The following is a 24,380-nucleotide window of genomic DNA, read 5'->3' as shown; positions in this document are numbered from 1 at the left end:
TTCAGCTGACAGATCAGCACTCCCAGGCCACAATCGCGGCCACGATTCTGCTACATTTTCTGTGGCGGATTCCGCGCAGCCCCACCACTCCGTGACAGGCCGCAGTAACGATCGCAGCACTGCTCCACTCCCTATGACGGATCCCGCGCGGCTCCATTACTACCTGACCAGCCACGATAAACGGCCACGATCCTGCTCCACCTCCTACAACGGATACTGCGCGATTCTCCCATCCACTGGCAAGTCACGACGACAAACGCCGTCCCACTTCGCGCGGCAGACTCCACGTGGCACACCCCAGCGATAGCCACGGGTCCGTTCCACTACGCTTCGCAGCAAACTCCACCTGACCCTGGGCAGTCCACTGCCAGACGGTTACAAACGTCACCATCAATCCGTTGCTTCCTCCGCCTATAAAAGGGGGACCCAGATACGTTATTCTATAAGCTCATTTCTTATCTCAAAACTCTGCTAAATTCTTCGTTCGAGCACTCCATTCTTGTTGAGACAGAGAACTGACTTGAGCGTCGGAGGGTCTTGCCGGAGCAACCCCACCTCCGGTTTAGACTTCCTTTGCAGGTCCCGGCGGCGACCGCGACTTCCCCGACTCCAGCTTCTCCGGCGCAAGCAGATTTTTGCACCAACACATAGTTATTCTAATATCTTAATGCTAGGAGAAAAAGAAAAGGATCAATGCACAAACATGATAAGTTGACATAAGATATGTCGTCTCGGTATTGGGCCCCATGCTGATATACTAATAAGTCGTATAATTTTATATTTATTTTAAATATTTTTATGGTGCTAACATCTTCTAAAAAATCTAATTTCATAAATAAATTAGATTTTTTTATAAAAATAAATAATTAAAAAATATAAAATTAGAGCATATTTATGAAAAAAGATGTCAAACTAATTGAGCAATTTAAGCATCAAAATCATGAAGAATAATGAGTAATTTAATATATATTTTTTAAAATTTTTCAGGCACAAGCAATTTTTATAGCCTTCGATGCACGGTGGACCGGTCGCTCGGTCCACAGATTCAATGGTGCGGTCCACAGCAGCAATACATGGCGCATGACCTGGTCTATGGTGGACGGAAGAAATTTATGCAATCAGACGGCTGATATCATGCCAGATACACGATCGGACAGTTAAGATCGCGTTATCCCATATCCAACAGTGGTGGTCCACTACAAACCTACGATCTGACGGTCCAAATTAATCCTGAATGAGATCGAACGGCTGTTGTTCATTGTCGGCTGAAAACTAAGCGAAGAAAAAAAATCAGTGCATGATCCGATGGTCGAAACTCGATCTAAAGCTTAATCCGACAGCTGATGTTCATCCAGACTATGAAAAGGAGAGGTTGAGCGCTGATCAACAGCCAAAAATCCATCAAGTGCCTGATCGGATGGTTAAGTAAGACCTCTTTGTCTAAACAAGCATTGAGTTTCGCATCGAAAGGTATGAAGGATAAAAAATTTTTATTGTAAAACTAGTTTTAACTCATAGTCTGTTTGATTCGAGCAAGCAAGTCCGAGGGATATTCTATACCTAGTGTCCTAAAGCCATCTGGTTCGGAAGTCATTGGCTAAAAACTCGCTACAAGGATCAAACAGAAAGCTTAAAGAGTTAGGACACTCAATAGTAGTACAACGTTAAAAAAAAAATCAATAAATGGAGGATAGAAGTAACAATATACTTGTCCACATGAAGGTTAATGATTTGGAGATAAAAGTAGGGATGATTTAAAGAAAGTTTAGAAAAGGTTTAGCGTTCTTAGTTTAACTCTGATATTGATTAGTATTAATACTCCAATGACATACCTCATTCATGCTCTACTGAACATTAGTGGCCCTCTTAAAAATATCTGATGAAATTCGAAACTCTAAGTTAAATGATACTTAATTCTAAATTATTTCTTTATTCGAGGATGAGCAAAGTTCAAGTTAAAGAGTGTGATAAATCGTATAATTTTATATTTATTTTAGATATTTTATGGTACTAATATCTTCTAAAAAATTTAATTTCATAAATAAATTAGATTTTTTTATAAAAATAAATAATTTTAAAAAAATATGAAATTAGAACATATCTATGAAAAAAGATGTCAAGCTAATTGAGCAATTTAGGCATCAAAATAATGGAGAATTAATGAGCAATTTAATACATATTTTTTTTAATTTTTCAGGCATAAAATCAGAGCAAAAATCAAACCAAAATATCTCAAAAAATATTTTTTATAGCCTTTGGTGCATGATAGATCGATCGCTCTATCTACAGATTCGATGGTGTAGTCCACATCACCAGTACACGGTGCACGATGTAGTCTACAACAGACGAAAGAAATTTGCACAATCAGATGGCTGATATCATGCCAGATACGCAATCAGATGGTTGAGATCACGTTATCCCATATCCAATAGTGGTGGCCCACTACAAATGCATGATTCGACAGTCCAAATTAATCCTGAACGAGATCGAACGACTGCTGTTTATTATCGGCTGAAAACTAAATGAAAAAAGATAACCAGTGCATGATCCGACAATTGAAACTCGATCTGAAGCTTCATTCGATGGCTGGTGTTCATCCCGACTATGAATAGGAAAGATCGAGCACTGATCAACGACCAAAAAATCCAACAAGCACCTGATCGAACGGCTGAGTAACCGGATCTCTTTGCCTAAGCAAGCATTGAGTTTCACATCAAAAGGTATAAAGGGCAAAAAAATTTTGTTGTAAAGCTAGTTTTAATTCATAGCCTGTTTGATTCGAGCAAGTAAGTTTGAAGGGTATTCTATATCTAGTTTTCTAAAGCCATCTGATTTGGGAGTCATTGGCTGAAAACTCGCTACATGGATCAAACAGGAAGCTTAAAGGGTTAAGACACTCAATAACAGTACAACATTAAAAAAAATCAATAAATGAAGGACGGAAATAACAATATACTTGTCCATACGAAGGTTAATGATTTGAAAATAAAGGTAGAGATAATTTAGAGAAAGTTTAGAAAAAATTTAGTATTTTTAGTTTAACTCCCATATTGATTAGTATTAATACTCTAATGATATATCTCATTCACACACTACTGAACATCAGTGGCCCTTTTCAAAATACTTGATGAAATTCGAAACTCTAAGTTAAATGATAGTTAATTTTAAATTCTTTCTTTACTCAACGACAAGCAAAGTTTCAGTTGGGAGGTATAATAAGTCATATAATTATATATATATTTTTTAGATATTTTATGGTGCTAACATATTCTAAAAAATTTAATTTCATAAATAAATTAATTTTTTTATAAAAATAAATAATTTTAAAAAAATATAAAATTAGAGCATATTTATAAAAAAAAGAGTCAAGCTAATTGAGCAATTTAAGCATCAAAATAATAAAAAAATTAATGAGTAATTTAATGCATATTTTTTTTTAAATTTTTTAGGTACAAAATTAGAACAAAAATCAAACCAAAATATCCTAAAAAATAATTTTTATAGCCTTTGGTGCATGGTAGACCTGCCGCTCGGTCCACAGATTTGATGGTACGGTCTACAACAGCAGTACATGGCACCACAGATGTGGTTTACAGTGGGCGAAAGAAATTTGCATGATTGAACGGCTGATATTACGCCAAATACGCGATCAGACGGCTGAGATCACGTTATCCCATATCCAGCAGTGGTGGCCCACTACAAACGCATGATTCGATGGTCCAAATTAATCCCGAACGAGATTGGATGGCTGCTGTTCATTGCCAGTTGAAAACTAAGTGAAGAAGGGAAATCAGTGCATGATCTGATGGTCGAAACTCGATCTGAAACTCGATCCGATGGCTGGTGTTCATCCTGACTATGAATAGGAGAGATGGAGCGCTGATCAACGGCCAAAAATCCATCAAATGCATGATCGGACGACTGATATTGCTCTCGATCGAGAGGAGTGTAACGGTGATTTTTTGATTTGATTTGGATGGTCCAATGAAGATCCAACAGTCAAAATTAAATGATATGGGTTTAATATGAATTTTAAAAGTTTTAGAACTTCTTTTGCTACCAAAAAAAGGTAAAAAATTCACTTATAAATAGGGGGTCTAAGAATAAGAGAAAAGAGTAGAGAAAATCAGTAAAAATATAAAAAAATTTAAAAATCAAAGCGGAAGAAGAAGAAAAATCAGTTTGCTCCACGGAGTACGAAGGAAGAAGGAGAGATCATCAACCATCTTCCCAATGAGGCTGTACTGACCAACTTCAGATTCTTATTGCAGTTTTATTTTATTATTCTTTTTAAATTTTTTATACTTAAATTTTAATTTTAATTAATAAAAAAATTATTTTCTTGCACTTTAAATTTTTATTATTTATTTTTATTGTAAATAGATGCTAAGATCTAGTTAGTAGATCTTAGTACCAATTTATTTTTATACACTTTAAATTTTTATCTTTTATTTTTATTGTAAGTACAAGCTAGGATCTAAATAATAGATTTTAGTATCTGATTTATTTTTCACACTTTTAATTTTTATTTTCTGACTTAAATTATTTTTCTCAAAATTTTATTTTTTTATAAAATCAAAGATTTTAAATCAAAATACTGCTTTCTCTGTAGATTTGATTCGACTCATTACTTTCTATGTATTTTTAATTTTTGTTGAAGTCAAAATTAATTTGATAATTATAGTGTTCTAACGATAACATCGCGATCCTATCATATACCCTATTACTATATCAATGTAACACTGGTTCAATATATTAAGTATTAATACAAATCTGTACTGTATATCGGTACTGAACTGATATGCATGGTATGGTACATCCTGTGGCACCCGATTCGATATGGTATAGCATATCTTGAGTTGACAGCTAAACTGTCGGTTATTCTAAGACCAATCCCAAGATCCACACTTGTCAAATGTACATTAATGGATGTGTGTTAACCAATTTTGACAGGTTCTAAATTCTTGTGTTATTGGTTATTGTATGTATCCTGACAAGCTCATGTCATAATTATCATAATCATCAAGCTTTTTCTCAGCTATTTGGTAAAGTCATGGATAGAGCATGATTGAGAATCCTTACCATGGCTGTACAACGTTCTTAAAGCTAAAGAAACTCATCTAAAATAATATATCATTATCCCATTAGTGATTCAGCTAAAACAATATATCGTTATCCCATTAGTGATTGGTAGATTCTATCGCTTACCATGGGAGGCGTTCAAATTGGATAAGATGCCAGTGGTGCTTTAAACTACTAATATTTACTTACGAGTGGATTCAAAAGAACGCTAAAAATTTTTGACCTTCGTATGTGTCATTACCAAGGTGCACACATGCGGTTGTATGTGTCATTACCAAAAATAAAATAAAATGCATTTGCCACCATCAATTTGCAAGCCATAAAACACGGCAAGTAGCGGTCAGAAGCTAAAATCTTTTTACTAAACCTTACTTTTCAACAAATACATCCACAATAGTGTAGAAACCGTACCTAACGATGCTTCTGGCCTAAACCCAGTGCATTATAGGTGCTACCTGGTAAGATCATTTAGGAATGGGTAGCAAGATCATTTTTGGAAGAAAATAAAAAATAATTGATGCCAAGATAATGCCAGTAAACAAACAATCAAGTTGGACAAGAAAATAATTTTTTAAACGCATTAAACATTCAAGGAAGCCGACAGCAATTTGGTTAATCTTCACCAAGGATTTTGATATCAGTGCCTGTACCTTTTCCAAACGCCCACCGGCACACACTGTGTGCGCCCCAGCACATGTTCAATTCTGTATACAAGCAACAAAAAGGTAAAAAAAAAAAAGAAAAATCTTTCATAATAAAAAATTGAAAATATATCTAATAGCGCTATGCCGATCCATACCAATGGTTTTGTATTGAATGGCTGAGAATCTGGAAAGGCAATGGCAAAATCCTGTTGTGGAGGGCAGATCATAGGGGGCTCCGCTAATGATAGCTGCCATGGCCTTGAAGGACTTGAGTCCGTAATAGATGTAGCACAGTGAAATGGTCGGTTGGAGCTGCTTTATCCCATAGGTTCCATCCATGCTGTTAGATGATTAACCATCATCAAATGGGGAGGATGGATACTGATCCTATAATGGGTTCTTTTCATAATGGCAATCATTCTTCCATCCCACCAATCATCATTGCCACAAACTCCCTGTCTTCCAACTGGAAAAGCAAGATTGTAGAATTAGAACCACAGGTATGATCCCTTCATTGGGTTCTCTTTCTAGTTATGTGCTTGTCTCTATATCTCACTAATTATATGCTCTTACTCAAAATAAGAAGCTAGAGAAATTTCTCTTTTTGGTTGTAAGAAAACAACTAAAAAAAATAACTTCACACAAGGGAAAGAGTTTTTAAAAAAATAGTTAGAGAAACATTGAAGGGCTGCCAAGGAAGTCAGGTAAAGAGCATTGAGACCGCACTTCCATCCTCAAGAAGCAAAATATCCTAGACGCACGAGCCTTGGGGCAGGGCTGAAATACATCGGATATAATCTGACTGCATCCATTTCCGCATCCAAATGGAATTGGATTCAGATTAGAAATTTTAATACACAGTCAAGTCCAAATCCGAATTCAGATATCTATTATAGATTTTGATTTTAAATAATTTTCCAATCCAGATACGAGTATGTGATAAAAAATACAGTAAAATAAATTGTATATCCCAGGATTCAAGCCAATGTTCTCTGGTTTGATTCATTTGAATGGCAAGCCTTCAACCACCATGCTACAACATGATTATTACTTTACATAAGTAGTTTATTTTATTTAACCTTAAGTATCATTTGACATATGTTGTGATAATCACTATATTTTATAAAAATCCTTTTCTCTTTGACAAAAATGAAATGAAGATATTTTATTTTGTTTTTATGATATTTTCAAAGTTTTATTGTCTAAAATAATGATATTAATAACTTCTATATGTTTCCTATATTTATATATAATTTTCTTACAAGCACTTTAAAATAGATAATTCATGATTTTCTTTTATTTTTAATATGTTAATACAATCCTAGATAGACTAGAGATTTACACCATTAGCAAGGTCAATCCCTGTGCAAGTTTAATAACCATACCTTAGATTCTTAGTTGCTTGTTTGTTGCATGCAATCTACATGGTGAATTCTATTCTTATCCTTTATGATTACATAAATTAATATTACTTTTTATCATTAAATTCTGGTAAAATTTTGATTTATATTTTAAAATAGTATCTAACTTAAATTTATATGAAGATATCAAAATATGGATACAAATAATATCCGATTTATATCCATATCTATTCAAAATGACTATAGATACACTTAATTCAGATCCACATGAATAAATATAGATACAAATATGGATATACCAATATCTGATCCATCTCATTTGTTTTTGGCCCTAGCTTACAAGGTATCTTATACACTTTTATATCTTTTTTGACCGAAGACCATCATTTTTATCTTCATATTGGAACCTTCCATTTATTTTTCCTAAGATGGCATGATTGTTTGATTTTTTTTTTTTTTTTTTGACACTAAGAGGTCCGCACAATTCCCCTCCTTTCCTAACATATACCCACCCCCAATCTTTGGGAGATGACTCCAATGAAATCAAACCCTTGACCTCTAGCCCAAGTTGCAATAGGTGATACCATCGCCATACGACTCTTTAGTAGTTGAGCTTTCAAAGTTGCCTCATCTCCTCTTCTTACCATGCTATCATCATTTTTTTATTATGTGCCTCCACATTGTTTAGGCAGGTACTCTAATAATGTTTCTCAACTGATAAATCTTTATACCCAACACTATATGTAATTCAACTCATGTTGCAATTTAACATGCATCCATTTCAACATTTTCCCCAAAGTGATGCTCATCTTATTTGCATTAGATCTTTGTCCTGTGATATAGGATATGTAGCATCAATTCATATTTTCCTTATGACCCTGCCGATCAAAAATTATCTATTTTTTGGAGTGACTATATCCAGTATTTGAGTAATCAAAAATTGTGACAATGCTATATCAAAAGGCCACTTAGCTAAATCAGTTGGCTATACTACCTTTTATTTGACCACTCGTCATCTGTGTATCCTCTTATCTTGATTTCTGGAGATTGATTTTATCATGTTCTGCTTCAACACCATAGAATATAAGAAAAACTGGACTGCCTTGTATTATCAAAACAAGTTTTTCTTATCATGCCTTGTGTCTCAGCTACAGCAACTAGAAAAGATTTGGGTTAATTTCTAAAGCTGAAAATATAATAGTTTGAGCAAACGCAGAAAAGAATTTAGTAGCACTATTGCTTGGGGAAAAAAAAATGTAGTATTCTTTATGTGGTAGGTCCTATTACATTACTTTTTGAAAAGTCAAGCTGGAGCTAAAATTATGAAATTTTTAAAAGGGCTATAAGTTGTTTTCTCTTGTATATGTGCTAAATCTACCAGTCCTTAAACAATGGATTCCAGTTTTTGGAAATTGTTCTGAAAGAAAATGGACTACTTCTTGCAAATAGAATGCCTTGCCCAATCAACCTGAGATTTGCTATGCAACTGGGGCAGGAGATCAATGGCACGCATGTAACTAAGTTTTATTATGTTATAGAAAAAAAATATATATATTGTTACAGAATGGGACCCAGTAAGCATATCTTGCATGTTCAGATGAGAAGCAGCATAATGTTGCTGTTCGCCTCTATCCTGGAGTAGTCAATCATCTTCCCTAGAACAAAATGATTTGCAGGAAACACTGAATGGTTTAAAATTGGAAAACATTTTTGTGACATTCTGCCTAGAATGTAATTGGCAGTGCATCTTTTTCCAATTCATCATATGCCAGCCTTTGTATCTTGTTTTTCATGAATTCCTGAGAAAGAAGCAGTCCTTGGTATCAATCTTGATTTCTTCTTCTATTCTAAGTTCTTTCCATGTTTCAGGAATTTTGAAGAGTGGCTTGACACTCAAATAAGTTTAGTTGATATAAGACAAGTCTGATTTCTCCTGACTGTTATTCTTATATGCAAAATGCTGGGAAAAAAGAAAAAGAAAGGAAAAGATCAATGCATACACATGACATGTTGACACCTAGAATGTCAGTTATTCTAAGACCAATCCTAAGATGTACACTTGGCAAATGTATAATTGTAGATGTCTGTTAACAAATTTTGATAGGTTCTAAATTCTTATAGCATTGATTATTGTAGACATTCAGATGTCATAATCATTATAATCATCAAGCCTTTTGCCAACTATTTAGAGATTGCTTTATGGATCCCCGTTCATCAAGTATTCTAATTTAGGACTATCTCTGAAGTTACTCCAAGTTTCTCCATATCCTGCCAAGTTCATGTACCGCCCATACTTTAGAATCCCATTACTGATCGGTAGATTCTGCCACTTACTATGAACAACTAGCTGCTCAAATTGGATTAGGTGCCAGTGGTGCTTGAACTACTAATAGTTCTTCATGAATGGATTCCAAGAATCTCATTTAAAAAAAAAAAAAAAAGAGAAATGGGTTCAAAGAATTTCAAATTTCTGACCTTTATATAAGCATGTAAAAATCAAATTGCATTCATGCCCAGTGTACGTGCGTCATGACCCAAAATCAAAATATTTATCATCAATTTGCAAGCTATAGAACCCAGAAGTAGCAATCAGAATCTACAAGTCCTTTTTATAAACCTTAGTTCCTAGCAAACACAAGCACCAGTGGAAAAGCATACCTAAATATGCTTCTGGGGTGAAGCTACTGTACTGTTGCTGTTGGTGGATGTTTGGCCAGGACACCACCTCTTAGAATCTTTTCGATACCACGCGATGCAGTGGAAAAAAAGAAGAAAATAAAACAGAAAACAATCAAATACGTGGATCAACCAAAAAAGAGCTCGTCTCCATGGGGCATGCAAACTTCACTATGAGAAAAAAAATATTACAAGAGGAGATCTCATCCTCAACCCTCGTACACCCAATTTCTCCCTCACAGAAAGTTCTTCCTCATAAAAGCTCTCTCTCTAGGAAGACTTCTCTAAACCCCTGAAGCGACCGCTGTCCAAGAGCCTCCTTGCTCCTTTTCCTCTCAGCGTCGTGTGCTCTCTCTCTCCGTGGGTTCGAGTTTTCCACAGCCGCGCAACACCAGGCCACCACATCCACAGGTCTCTGTTCATGAACAAGGCCCTTTATAGGCCTTAAAACCTAATGTAATTAGGATTAGGACTCCTAATGACAGCCAAAACACCACCCATGACTCTTGGATTGCGACCGGGAATGCCTGGAGTTGTCGAATCACGACCGCTCCATGAAACATTACCATAGACTATGAGAAATGTATGTGAAACGCTGTGCGGTCCATGATGGACCACGAGAAACCAAGGAGAAATGCCCCCTCGATCCACAGACCATCCCGTGCACCGCTCGATTCATGGTGGATTGTGCTACGGGCTCCTAGCGAGGCCGTGTGGGCCTGGGCCGTGCCCGCGTGGGTGCCCGAGCCTGGGCCGGCGCTCGCTCGCCTGCCTGGGCCTAGGCCGCACACCGCTGCGTGCGGCCGTGCCATCGCCGCTTCACCGGCCCACCACCGGCCATCGGCCACCGACGGTCGTCCACCACTTCGGGTTTCATGTTGACTTCTCTCGCGTGTATCTTCTCCGTTCGAACTCCATTTGAGATGATCTTGGTCTTGTTGGACTTCAATTTTTATCGCGAACCTTACTGTGGGCTTAATATAGACCGAATCTCAAGGCATTAAATCTTAACAATCTCCACCTCGACTCGATATTCGGTCTTCTCCTAACTCTGAGAGCTTCTGGATCTCCTCACCCCCATACCCTGGGGCAATCGTCTGCTAATCATGGATGTGCAAATATGAAAGTCGAGCCAGGCCGCTCGATCCCATCTCCATCGTATGCTGTGCTCCTCCTAACCTGAGACCTGCTTGGGGCATCATCTTGCGGTAATAGAAATCTCACCTTGCGATATCGCCTCTTATCTTTCTGAGTCTCTTGTCTCGTGCTTGATCTACCTCTACCTGGAGCTCCACCTCGCTCTGAGCTCCTCCTAGCTCCTGAAGCTCCACCTCGCATTGGGCTCCCTACCAGATAATAATGTTCTCTCCTCCTCTTCTTCCCCTCCAAAATATTCCTATCACCGTATAGCACCTTCAGGATTCCTCCACTAGCTACGATCCTGTAGCATCTCGAATCCAGTCTACTCAGTGAGATAAGATTATGTCTGAAATCAGATATGTATCGGACCTCTCCCAATCTCTTCACTGTACCATCATGTGTCCTCCGGCTGACCGTCCCGATGCCTTTGATCGCGCAGCATGATCCATCTAACAGATAAACAATGCCCTCACTATTCTCCAAGGAGTCAAACTGGTCCTCTCTACAACAACATGATAGGTGTATACAGAATCTAAAATTCACTGTTGGAAAGAAGTAGATATCTCGTCAGATATCTCCAGAATATCTCCCTTAGAATCGCTACTGACCGTCGCTACAGCAACCATCGTCCGATCTTTAAGTTGAGAGCAGTCTCTAGCTAGATGCCCCAACTTATCACACCAATAACACCTGGTCTTGCTCAAGTCCCTCCTGGATTTGGATCGCCTTCGTTGCGATCTCCTATCGCTCCGTCTAGCGCCTCTTGCTCCTCCAGAAATCACCAAAGCTGAGCTACCGCCACCTGAGCTCGAAGTCGAGTTTTTTCTCTTGAGAATCTCGTTCTGAAGAATCACCACGGTGACCTTGTCCATCTTGATGGTGCTCTTTCCTACTAGAAGAGCAGTCACCAAAGACTCATACGAAGAGAGAAGTGACGCTAGCAAAACCAGCGCCCTGATCTTCTCCTTAACATTCTCACCAATGCTGAGGTCGGTGAGGATCTTCTGAAAGTGGCTGAGATGCTCCTGCACGCTCTGTCCCTCAGTCATCCGCAGCTGGTAGAACTGCTTCTAGAGGAAAAGAGTGTTGGTGAGAGATTTCGTCATGTATAACTCCTCGAGTTTCAACCACAGCACCGTCAAAGAAGTCTCGCTAAGCACATGGATCACCACCTCATTCACTAGATACATGCGGATGGTACTCACTGTCTGCATCTGAAACTGCCTCCAATCCTATACTTTTATGGTAGTCGGCTTCTCCTCGCATAAGAGAGCATCAATCAACCCTTGCTGGATGAGCACATCCTTCACCCTTGCCTGTCACAAGAAAAAATTGCTCTTTCTATCAAACTTGATGATCTCCATCTTGATTGATCCTATCTTCTTCATCTTCAGTCTTGCTCACTACTGCTGCATTCTGCGTCTTTGTACCACCTCGCTCTGATATCACTTGTTGGTGGATGTCTGACCAGGACACCACCTCACAAGATCTTTTCGATACTGCACGATGCAGCAGGAAGAAAGAAGAAATAAAATAGAAAACAATCAAATACGTGGATCAGCCAAAAAAGAGGTCGCCTCCGTGGGGCATGCAAACTTCACTATGAGAAAAAGAAATATTACAAGAGAAGATCTCACTCTCAACCCTCGTACACCCAATTTCTTCCTCACAGGAAGTTCTCCCTCATAAAGCTCTCTCTAGGAAGACCCTCCTGAACCGATTGCTGTTTGCTGTCCAAGAGCCTCCCTGCTCCTTCTCCTCTCAGCGTCGCATGCTCTCTCTCTCCGTGGGTTTGGGTTTTCCACAGCCGCACAGCATGAGGCCACCACGTCCACAGGTCTCTGTTCACGAACAGGGCCCTTTATAGGCCTTAAAACCTAATGTAATTAGGATTAGGACTCCTAATGACAGCCAAAACACCACCAAGGACCCTTAGATCGCGATTGGGAATGTCTAGAGCCGTCGGATCACAATCAGACTACGAAACAGTGCCATAAATTGCGAGAAACATGTGTGAAATGCCGCAGGGTCCATGGTGGACCGCGAGAAACTGAGGGAAAATGGCTCCTCGATCCACAGACCATCCCATGCACCACCCCGGTCCATGGTGGATCGGGCTACAGGCTCCCAACGTGGGCCATGTGGGCCTAGGCCTCACCTGCACGGGCGCCTGGGCCTGGATCGGCCCGTGCACTCGAGCGCTCGGGCCTGGGCCACGCCTTGCGTGCCTAGCCGCACGCTGCCGCGCCTGGGTCAGCCCGCGCACTCGAGCTCCCGAACTTGGGCCACGCCCTGCATGCCCAGCCGCACGCTGCTGCGCCTGGGCTGTGCACCGCCGTGCTCAACCGTGCCGCCGCCGCTTCACCGGCCCGCCACCGGCCACCAGCGGTCCTCCGTCGCTCCGGATTTCATGCCGACTTCTCTCACACGTATCTTCTTCGTCCGAACTCCATTTGAGATGATCTTAGTCTTGTTGGATTCCATTTGTCATTGCGGACCTCATTGTGAGCTCAATATAGACCAAATCTTGAGGCATCAAATCCTAACAGTTGCTGACTTTTTGTGAAACCACACCCACTGCGAAAAAAAAGTGATGCCAGGATAATGCCAAAAAAAATAAACAATCAAGTTAGACAAGAAACTAATTTTTTCTTAACACATTATATATTCAAGGAAGATGACAGCAATCAAATTTGGTTATTGTTGATCAAGGATTTAAATATTATTGCCCATACCCATGCCAAACACTTGTTGGTGCAGTATGTGTGTGTGTGTGTGTGTCATGCCAGTAAATGTTCAATTTGTATTGAAGCAAAAAAGAAATATAAAAACTTAGTTATCTTTTGCTTAGGTAAAAATAATTACAAATAGATTGAATGAGCCTCATGCTGATCCATGTCGATGGTTGTGCAAGGATATGTACCAGGGAATGAGAGCTGCTACTAGAAGGAAGCCCTTCTAGGAATTGACCCATGTTGCAACCAGCTGCAGCGTCAAGTATCAGAGATACAGCATGTTGAATCACCTCACACCTCAATCACTGGTTTCTCTAGGGTTCCATCATCAATTGTTTCTTTGTTCTCTGCTTCTCTGCAAAGACACACAAAAAAACAGAGCAGTTGCTGCCCGTATAATTATTAATTTGGCAAATAGCCAGAATACAAGTGTTGCTTATTTGAAAGAGAAGCAAAATTGCAGACTGATAATCAGCAACTATAGCTACCTGAATGTTGAGGATTGAACTTCTCTGGAAATACTAATGCAATTTAGACAGGTGGAAAAATACATGGCGGCAAATCAGCTTAAGAAAGCCGGATTTTGGGCATTGTTCTATTCTTAATAATCTTAGGAAGAAAATGCAATTCAGACCTTCCACCATTGTGAGCTTGGGGCAGTTCACAATCTTTGCAGCTCCTTAAGTGCATCTCGGTTCTGCTGCGCCAACCGTAAACACCTTAGATCCTCACAACTATCAACTACCAAGGACTTGAGCGTGGATGGAAGCAGTTCATCTGGTAGGAGTCGGACTCCAAGACAGTCCTTTAAAACCAAGCTTTGGAGAGATGTGAGTTCGGGCAGGCAGCTTATAGGTGGGATGTGCGTGCAACCCCATATTGTCAGATCTTCAAGTATGCTTATGCTGAATGTTTCCGGAAGCACATGCCAAGAATTAGTGAAACGAAGATGCTCAATGGATGTCAAATCATCAAACACATGCATGATCTTCTCCCATGTGTTCGATATAGTCAGCTTGATGCCTGAAACGACCTGGTGCATTTGCAAAAAAGAATAAGAGAACTCTGTTGGCACGTGTTTCATACAGAAGCTTTCAAAAATGCAATCAGAGAATGTATAATTGTGTAAGTCTCTGAGTAATCACTTGGAGCACTTCAAATTTAGGATGGAAGGTACCTGAATGCAGCTGATTTTTTGTATTTCGCACCAGTTGACCAATCCAGGGCAATCAATAATATCCACAAGGTGAGGCATAGATGAGAGCTGATCTGGTACCATGATCTGAAGTTTAGGACATTTTTTTATAGTTAATGCTCCAAGAGAAGTAAGGTTTTGCATCCCCGATAACAATGTCAACTGCTGGCACTTCTCTATATACAGTGATTCAAGCTTGAATGGCAGTCCTCCCTCTGATAAGAGCCGGAGTCGAGGACAATTTATTATGCTTAATTCTCCAAGAGAAGTGGGGTTTCGCATCCTCGGCAATGATGTCAACTGCTGGCACTCCTCGATGCGCAGATATGCAAGACTGGATGGCAGCACTGCCGGCCCTGGGGCGGGTCAAAGCGGGCGACCGCCCCAGGCCTCTATTTTTTTTTTTTGTCTGGGTAAACCAAACGCCTTCTCCCTCTCTCGAGTCCCAGCACCCCAACGGCTTTTTTGGATAAATCAAATGTCTTCTCCCTCTCCCGTATTCCGGCACCCCAATGGCTCCCAGCAACAACCTTTTAACCCTCAATGTCCTCCGGATCCGACAACCTGTAGCTCCTCTCCCCCGCCTCCTCCTCCGTCTCCGATCTTTTCATCCTATTCTGCTGTCCATCGGTGATTCTTCCTTATTTTGAACATCAAAAATCAGATCAAAATCCGTCAAAAAGTCAAGTAAATCTCTTCAATCCTCCTCTTTCAATCTGCTATGAATTTTAAATTTGATTTTTTGCCGATTTATTGTCAGAAAAATTCTTGAAATCCTAGTTCAACAAGTTCCCCTATTTTTTTATTTTTTTTATCTTTCCGGCATCGTTAGGCTGTCGCCGGTCACCGAAGCTTGTGGTTGTCGTCGTTCGGCCATCGAAGACTGCCCCTTTAGTTGTGGGCAATGTTGGCTGGGGAGGAGGATCTCCTTTGTGGGTTGTGGCCTTGCCTCAGGAACAGGGATGAGTTTTCTGTTTCGTTAAAAAAAAAACAGAGAGAAAGAGTCCTTGTTTTACCGCGGAAAAAGAAGGAAAAAAGAAAACTATTCGACCACTGTTGGCTAAATTGGATTTTTTGATGCTTTATATATAAATTTTTTTTATTTACCTTTTTAGATCCTTGAATATGTTGTACTCTCAGCTTCTCTTGTTCTCAGCTCATTGAGTCTTCCAGATGAACTTTTTCTCTGACCATTCTCTATACATATGTAACAAATTTAAAATTAAAAAAAAAATCACTAGAGCCTGTGGTTGTCGTCATCCGATCATCGGAGACCGCTCCTTTAGTTGTGGGCAGTGTTGACTGGAGAGGAGGATCTCCCTTACGGCCTTACCTCAGGAACGAGGGATGAGTCCTCTATTCCGTTAAAAAAAAAAAGAAAGGATCCCCTATTTTACCATGGAAGAAAAAGGAAAAAATAAGAGAAAAGAAAAAATGATCCACAGTTCACACAATAAAAAAAAAAAAGATGATCCACACTATTCTGTTAAAAAAAAGAGAGGATGAGTCCTCTGTTTTACTATGGAAGAAGAAGAAGAAGGAAAAAAAAAGATGGTCCACAGTCCACACAATAAAAAAAAATGGTTCACACAATATAATTACATAGATTTGTTAATTATAATCCAATTGGTTTAGGTATATGAAATTTGGCCCGTCTATGTGAGAGTCTCAATCAATAGGTCAGTATTCTTGCATATGATAGAATATATTTAATTTTGTACACATAGAACTTGCTTTTTTAAATAAATATAATTATGGTCTTTATATCCATCTTATTTTTTTAGATAGCTAGTGGTTTCACTTCATTTTCTTATTATTTTTACTATATCTTATTCTTAAAATAATTGATTAATTATCATATTTTATTTTTCAGGTTTAAATTTTTATTACAATTACAGTAGCTTTTGCTCAAATTTTGTTCCATCAACAAAGCCTTCAAGCAAGTTCTATTGTTCTATCAAAAAGCTTTAAATCAGATTCTATTGTTCTAAACTTTAAATTTATTGATTACTAATTTTAGATAATATTTATTATTTTATTTATCAAAATGATACCTAGAAAATATCCTTCAGGTCATGAAAAACTTAAGAAAAAAAGAAAACAAGAATAATTGACTCAATCATTAAAAGGAGGTCTTGATAAATTTATTATAAGTAAAAAAAGTGATATAGTTGAGAATTCAAATAATATTGCTAGTGAATTTATCAATAAAAATACAAATGTTACTTATGAATTAGATAATGATAATAATATTATTAATAATGATAATACTAATAGCACAGATGATCTCATTAGTGGTGATAAAAATTTAATGAATGAAAAATCAAGTGAATCAAATACTTTTGACATTTATGATCCTAGGATATGGGATAGTCTTGATACAAATTCTAAAGATTTATTAATTAAAAATAGTCCTAAAAGAGATATTAATATAAAGTTCCCTCTTGATCAATATAATAGACATTTTTCTTTAACACATTATGATCAAACTTTACCAAATGGAGAGCAACATGACCGAAAATGGTTAGTATATTCAAAAGAGTTAGACAAATTATTTTGTTTTTGTTGTAAGCTATTTAAATCAAATGATAATAGTAGTAGAAGTCAATTAGCAAGTGATGGCTTTAGAGATTGGAAACACTTTAGTGAAAGACTTAAAGCTCATGAAACTAGTAATGATCACATTCATAATATGACCACTTGGATTGATTTACAGAATAGATTTAAAAAAAAATCAAACAATCGATAAACATATTCAAGAGCAAATTAATAAAGAGAAAGAACATTGAAAAAAAAATACTATTAAGAATAGTAGCTGCTGTTAAATTTCTTGCTCAAAGTTCTCTAGCTTTTCGTGGAACGAATGAAAAAATTTATCAAAATAGTAATGGTAATTTTTTATGATTAATTGAAATGATTGCTGTTTTTGATCCAATTATGCAAGAACATCTTAGACGTATTCAAAATAATGAAATTCAATATCATTATCTTAGTCATAAAATTCAAGATGAGTTAGTAATTGCATTAGCATCTAATATAAAAAATTTAATAATTAAAAGAATTAAAGAAGCAAAATATTATTCCATTATACTTGATTGTACTCCAGATGCAAGTCATCAAAAATAAATATCTTTGATCATACGATGTGTGAATATTTCAAAAAGACCAATAACAATAAAAGAATACTTTTTAGAATTTTTAAAAGTAGATAATACATCAGGTTTAGGCCTTTTTAATGAATTATAATCTATTATAGAAACTCTTGATTTAAACATTGATGATATAAGAGGACAAGGATACGACAATGGATCTAATATGAAAGGAAAAAATCAGGGAGTACAAAAAAGATTATTAGAAATAAATTCTAGAGTATTTTATATACCATGTGCTTGTCATAGTCTTAACTTAACACTTTGTGATATGGCTTCATCTTGTAGTAAAGCTAAAACTTTTTTTGGTGTAATACAACGTATATATAATGCATTTGATGGTTCTACAAAGAGATGAAAAATTTTACTTGATAATATACCTAATTTAACATTAAAGCCATTGTCACAAATACGTTGGGAAAGTCACATTGAGAGCGTCAAAGCAATAAGATTTCAAACTCCACAAATAAGAGAAGCTTTATATCAATTAGCTGAAATTTGTGAGGATTCAAAAACAAAGAGTGAAACTAAATCTTTAGCAACACATGAGCTTGAAAATTTTAAATTTTTATTAAGAATGATTATTTGGTATGATATACTATTTACTGTTAATTTAGTTAGCAAAAATTTACAATCTAAGGATATGCATATAGATGTTGCCATTGATCAATTAAAAGGATTAGTTTCATTTTTTGAAAGATATAGAGAGACTGGCTTTACTTCTGCCATGATTTCAGCTAAGGAAATTGCAAATGAGATGGGAATTGATCCTATATTTCGTATAAAACGTCAAGTAAAAAGAAAAAAATAATTTGATGAAAATATTAATATAGATATTGAATAGTCACCAGAAGAATCATTTAGAGTTAATTATTTTTTATATTTAGTAGATCAAGCTATCTTTTCATTGAAACATAGGTTTGAATAATTTCAATTATATGAAAATAATTTTGAATTTTTATTTGATTTTAAATCATTAATTTCATTGGATGAAGAAAGTTTGAAAAAATTTTGTCTTAATCTTCAAAATATTTTAACAAATGGTAATCATTATGATCTTGATGGGATTGATTTATTTTTAGAATTAAAAGTTCTAAAAGCAATTATGCCAAAAGAAAACAATACTGCTATGGATATACTTAATTATATTAATGAAATAAATTGTTATCCAAATACATCAATTGCATATAGAATATTATTGACCATATCTGTCACTGTTGCCTCTGCTGAAAGAAGTTTTTCAAAATTAAAATTATTAAAATCATATTTACGATCAACAATGTTACAAGAAAGATTAAATGGTTTAGCTATGCTATCTATTGAAGAAGAATTATTGTCAAATATTGATTACAAAGAAATTATAAAAAATTTTGCATTACAAAATATACGTAGATTAATTTTTCAATAATAATTAATATTTAAAATATATTAATTTTTAATAAATTTTTTTTTTTTTTATTTGGCCCCAAGCCTAAAAAATATCAGAACCGGCCCTGGATGGCAGTCCTTCCTCTGATAAGAGCCGGAGCTGAGGACTGTTTTTTATAATTAATGACTGAAGAGAAATAAGGTTTTTCATCCCCGGCAATGATGTCAACCGTTGGCACTCCTCAATATGCACAGCTTTTGAAGCTTGGATTGCAGTCCTTCCTCTGATAATATCAGGAGCTGAGGACAAATGGATATCCTCAGTTCTTTAAGTGAGTGGAGATTATGCAGCCCTCCTATGGATGTAAGTTTCGGGCAACCAAAAATGGACACCCTCTCAAGCATGGATTTTGATAGGGATGCGTCCAATTTTCCAAGAGAGTCATGAATGTGTAGAGGAAGGGACCTTATTTTTTCACAATCGATAATAACAATATCCTTAAGTGATGCAAAGGATAAAGGATTTCCCACCCATTCTGGAAACTTGGAACCACCATACCCATCTATAAGCAACTTTTTGAGGTTGGCGGGAGGTTGGAGATACTCAAGCAGGGCTTCCTCCCTTTTTTCATTGGCTGGGACATCCTTAATTTCCTCTAGAAAAGCTTCTAGATGGAGTCCAATTTTTTCTAACGGATGCCAACAACTTAAGTCATCGTCATCCCAAGATAGACACAACCGCTCAAGTTTATGCTTATATTTAAGACCAACATCCTTCGCATCCTCTATGCTGACCAAGTTCCTGAGCCCTGAGATGCGGAGATCTCCTTGGAGTCGGAGGTTCACCAGGTCCTTTAACATTCCTATCCCACCATGCACTTTATAACGCCCACGCAAGATCTGAAGATTTGTTAGTTTTCTGATTCCAGCTGGTAGGTAGAGAAATTGATGAGTCACCTGACTGTCCGAAGTATTAATTAGGTGGCGGAGGTTAGTAAGGCTTCCTAATTCCTATGCCACTGGGTAACTCTGCAAGAGCATCACAGTCAAATATCAATGTCTGTAGGTGGCAAATGAGGCATACTGATTCAGGGAGCCTCTCAATACGTCTGGAATCGATTTGTAAGTAGCGTAGGTGCTTCAAGTTCCTGAGTAGATCATGGGTCTCATCTTTCCTTTCCCAACAAAATTCTAAACATCTTAGCAGCGGCGGAAACTTGATTATTTCATGGTTTTCTGTGGGATCTCTATACCACCACACCATAACAACAAGGTCCGCAAGGCCCTCAGATCACACGAACCTAGTAATTTCATTAATTCCACCGCATCATCCACGTATAAATGGCGAACCTTATCAGGAGAACCGGGTAGCTTCTTATCCACAATTGCGTGGCACTCATTTCCAGCAATAAATTTTGCTAAATCATGTATCATATCATGCATCTTCAACCTGTCAAAATAGCAATCAAAGAATGATCTTCTTAATAGGTCGTTACAATATTCATCTCCGATGTCTTCCATTGTTCCACTACCTCGAGGTGGGATGTAACCTTGTGCATGCCATCCACAGTCTGACTAAATCATCTTTGTTGAACTCATAATCCTTTGGAAACATAGAACAATAAACAAAACAGGGTTTCAGATGTGCTGGCATGCGATTATAGCTTAATTTAAGAGCTGGCAAAATCTCATTATTTTTGTCGACTTCCCATATATCATTTTGTAAGACCTCCATCCAACTATCTTCATCTGCAATGTGTCTTAGAAGGCTTCCTATTGACTTTACAGCCAATGGTAAACCAGAACACTTCTTGACGATCTGCTTGCCGATATCCGCCAAGTGTGATTGTTCTTCAGATTCTCGACCAGCAAATGCATGATGCTTGAATAATGACCAAGACTCGTCTTCAGACAAGCAGCCAGGATGATAAGAATGCACTGTCTGCATGATCCTGGCAACCGAATCATTCCTACATGTCACGATAATTCTTACTGTTTCTGCTCCAACAAAGGGGATTTTTAAAGACTCCCAACGGCTTTGTTGCTCATTCCAGACATCATCGAGCACGAGCAACACTTTCTTCCCCTTCACATTTTCCTTGAGAGTATCTTGAAGTGTGCTTAGTTGTGTAAGATCACATGACATTTTAGTAAGAGACTCAATTATGGTCTTTGTTAGCCTTGGAACATCAAAATCATCGGATACGCAAACCCATCCAGTGAGATCAAAACGTTCTTTTACCTTGGAGTCATTGTAGACCAGCTGAGCGATGGTGGTTTTTCCCAGTCCTCCTTTGCCAACAATCGGAATGACAGAGATACCATTTCTCATACCCTCAGAAAATAGCAAATCAATTACCTTCTGCTTGTCATGTTCCCTTCCATAAATACTCGACTCATCCACCATGTGATTGGTTGGTGCTGGATACGGAGCTTCGAAGACCTGCCGCTCTCCATCTTCTTCTCTTAAACGGAGGCGTTCCCGATCCTCCGAGATCTCGTCGAACCTCTCCCTGATGTCCTTGATTCTATCCCCCATCCCATCCAGAACTGAAACAACTTTGGTGGAAAGAGAACTACTTACCTCTTCCTCATCGTCCCCTTCCACTCGCTTCCTCTTGCCAGAAGCTCTGCCTTCCACTTGGGCTCGCAGTTCCTCATAGTGGTACTCCTCCAGCTGGTCTTCTGCGTCATAAGCCACTTCTTTAAGCTCCTTCAGCCAGTGCTTGATGGCTTCATCTCGTATCTCCCTCTCCTCCGCGTCATGGAGCACTGTCAGGATCCTCTTCAACGTTCTCTCCAGCTTCTTCAGATCTTTCAAGATACTGCTGCGTGGATCCCATGATGAAGACGGCGAGACTGCCCATCTATGAACAGAGCCCAATACTTGGCTGGTTTTTGATAGGACGGAAGAGAGGAAAGCGCTCGCCATTGCACAACCTTGGTTTCCTCTTTGCTCTGATCAGACACAGCAAGCAAGGAAAGAGGGCTTTGACTTTTCTTCTCGTATCCAGTCAATGGCGAGGAAAGCAGAGGTCTCCATCACTTGTAATGATTCCATCCACTTGTTTCAGCTGCCCCGATAGAAAACGTTATTGAAGCCAAGCAAAAAAGTCTTGCCAAAAAAACACACAAGCGGACACAATAAAAAAAAAAAAGGGGGCCGTGATATCCGGCCGTAAAACCCCCGTCCCCTCCCACATGGATCTTAAAGCAAAAAATAAAAAATAAATAAAAATTTTTTTCTTCCCCATAACCGACTAGAAGTTGGACTCCCAAGGACTGCCAAAAATCTTTGGGAGATCTCTATAAATCTCCCTCCCCACCTCCTGAGTAATCCACAATGAACCCAGCCCTCTTCTCTCTTTTTTCTCCCTCTTGTCTTCCCCTACCTTTGTGCATGGCCGCCAGTCGTCAGACTCATCGAAAAAGGCTCAAAAAGTCGATGACCTATTTTCACCTATTTTTGGCCCTTGATTTCTTCTTTTTCCAGCCACCAGCGCCGCCACCCGTGGTGCCACACCCCTGAATCATGGCCTTCGGCCTCCCTATGACCCTCCATGACAAGATCATGGCCGCCGGCGAGCGACCAACAGCCAAAATGAAGAAAAACCCTCAAATCCCCTATTTTTGGGCCCTTTCCCATGTTTTTCCCACTGATTGGTCCTTGTCGCTGGCCGTCCTTTGCTCCACCACCGTCAGTCGCTTGCTGTCATGGCCTGCTGTTGGTCTTCCGGCTAGGAACCACCACCTGTGTCCCTCTTCTACTCAGCCAAGAAAAAGAAGAAAAGGAAAGAAGAAGAGAAGAAACAGAAAGAAAAGAAAAGAAAAATGTAATACCCAGCCCATTTGGGCCCTGGACCAAGCCCAAACCTTGAAAGCCCAAGAAAAAAAAAGAGAGGAAGAACATTGAAGACTCCCAGTGAGAACAAATCGAAGAAAAAGTCAAATCTGGAGAGGATTTGGCCTCCCCTCAGCCCTATAAAAACCCCCTCTCCTCTCCCTCTAAGGCTGGCCACGATGAGCACCAGATCTCCCCTCTTATTTTTCTCGATTTTTCCTGTTGAAGCTGTGGATGTCCTCATCGTGTTCATCTCAAATTCTCGCCGGAGACCTCACCTCCTTTCCCTCCTTCCCATTACTTCGTGCACCCTCACCAGCTGTCGGGCTCGTCAGAAAATCCACAAAACAACAAGATCCTATTTTGCTCTGTTCGGCCGAGCCTTCTCTCTCCCTTTTCTGGCCACCAACGCCGCCGCCCATGGTGCCGCACTTATGAGTCATGATCCCCACCTCTCTACCTATCTTTCTCGAAGGTCATGGCCGCTGGTGTTCGGCCAGTAACCAAAGAAATTCAAGGAAAGGGGGCGGTCCCCTGTTTTCTGATTTTTTTCTAAATTTCATGTCAACCGAACCTCACCACTGGTCATCTCTTACCCCATTGGTCATCTCTTACCCCATCACCCGCCACTACTGGACCACCGACCGTGCCACTACACTTCGTCGGAGCATAAGCCACCAAGCCTCCCCCTTGTGTCCCTCCTCTGTTCGGCCAGGGAAAGAAAGAAGAGGAAAGAAAGAAGAAGAGAAGAAAAAGAAAAGAAAAGAAAAAGATGGAAAAAAAAGAAAAAGAAAGAAAAGAAAAGAAAAGAAAAGAAAAAAATGAGAGAGAGTTCTCTTTTTCCTCTCTCCTCTCTCTGTCTTCTCTCTCCACTTTCTCTCTATAGATTCTCTCTTTACTTTCTTTCTTTAAAATTTTCTCTCTCTAGGGTCTTTCTACTCTCTCTCTTTCTCTCTCTAATTGCATCACGGACCCTATGACAAACTTGAGATAAAAATAAGATGACCTAAAATCGCTTCGAAATTCGTGTAGGATCCCAATCCGGTTCTTATTTAAAATTTATAGTATCTGATCATAGTTAATCCATATTAAGTCACCTTAATATGACCTCTGATAATCTCGATCATGATTACCTCATCCGAAGGATACGAAAATTTTTTTCTCTATTTTCTCTCTCTAAAATTTTCTC

General features: G+C 38.5%; 1 pseudogene; it reads right to left on the bottom strand.

Moving 5' to 3' along the window:
• Positions 1–13,726: 13,726 nt before the first annotated feature.
• Positions 13,727–22,445, bottom strand: LOC105032332 (putative disease resistance protein RGA4; annotated as a pseudogene).
• Between the last annotated feature and the right edge of the window lie 1,935 nt (positions 22,446–24,380).

Source organism: Elaeis guineensis, chromosome 1, assembly GCF_000442705.2.
Source record: "Elaeis guineensis isolate ETL-2024a chromosome 1, EG11, whole genome shotgun sequence".
NCBI classification, from domain to species: Eukaryota; Viridiplantae; Streptophyta; class Magnoliopsida; order Arecales; family Arecaceae; genus Elaeis; species Elaeis guineensis.
This window is presented reverse-complemented; position numbering and strand designations above follow the sequence as displayed.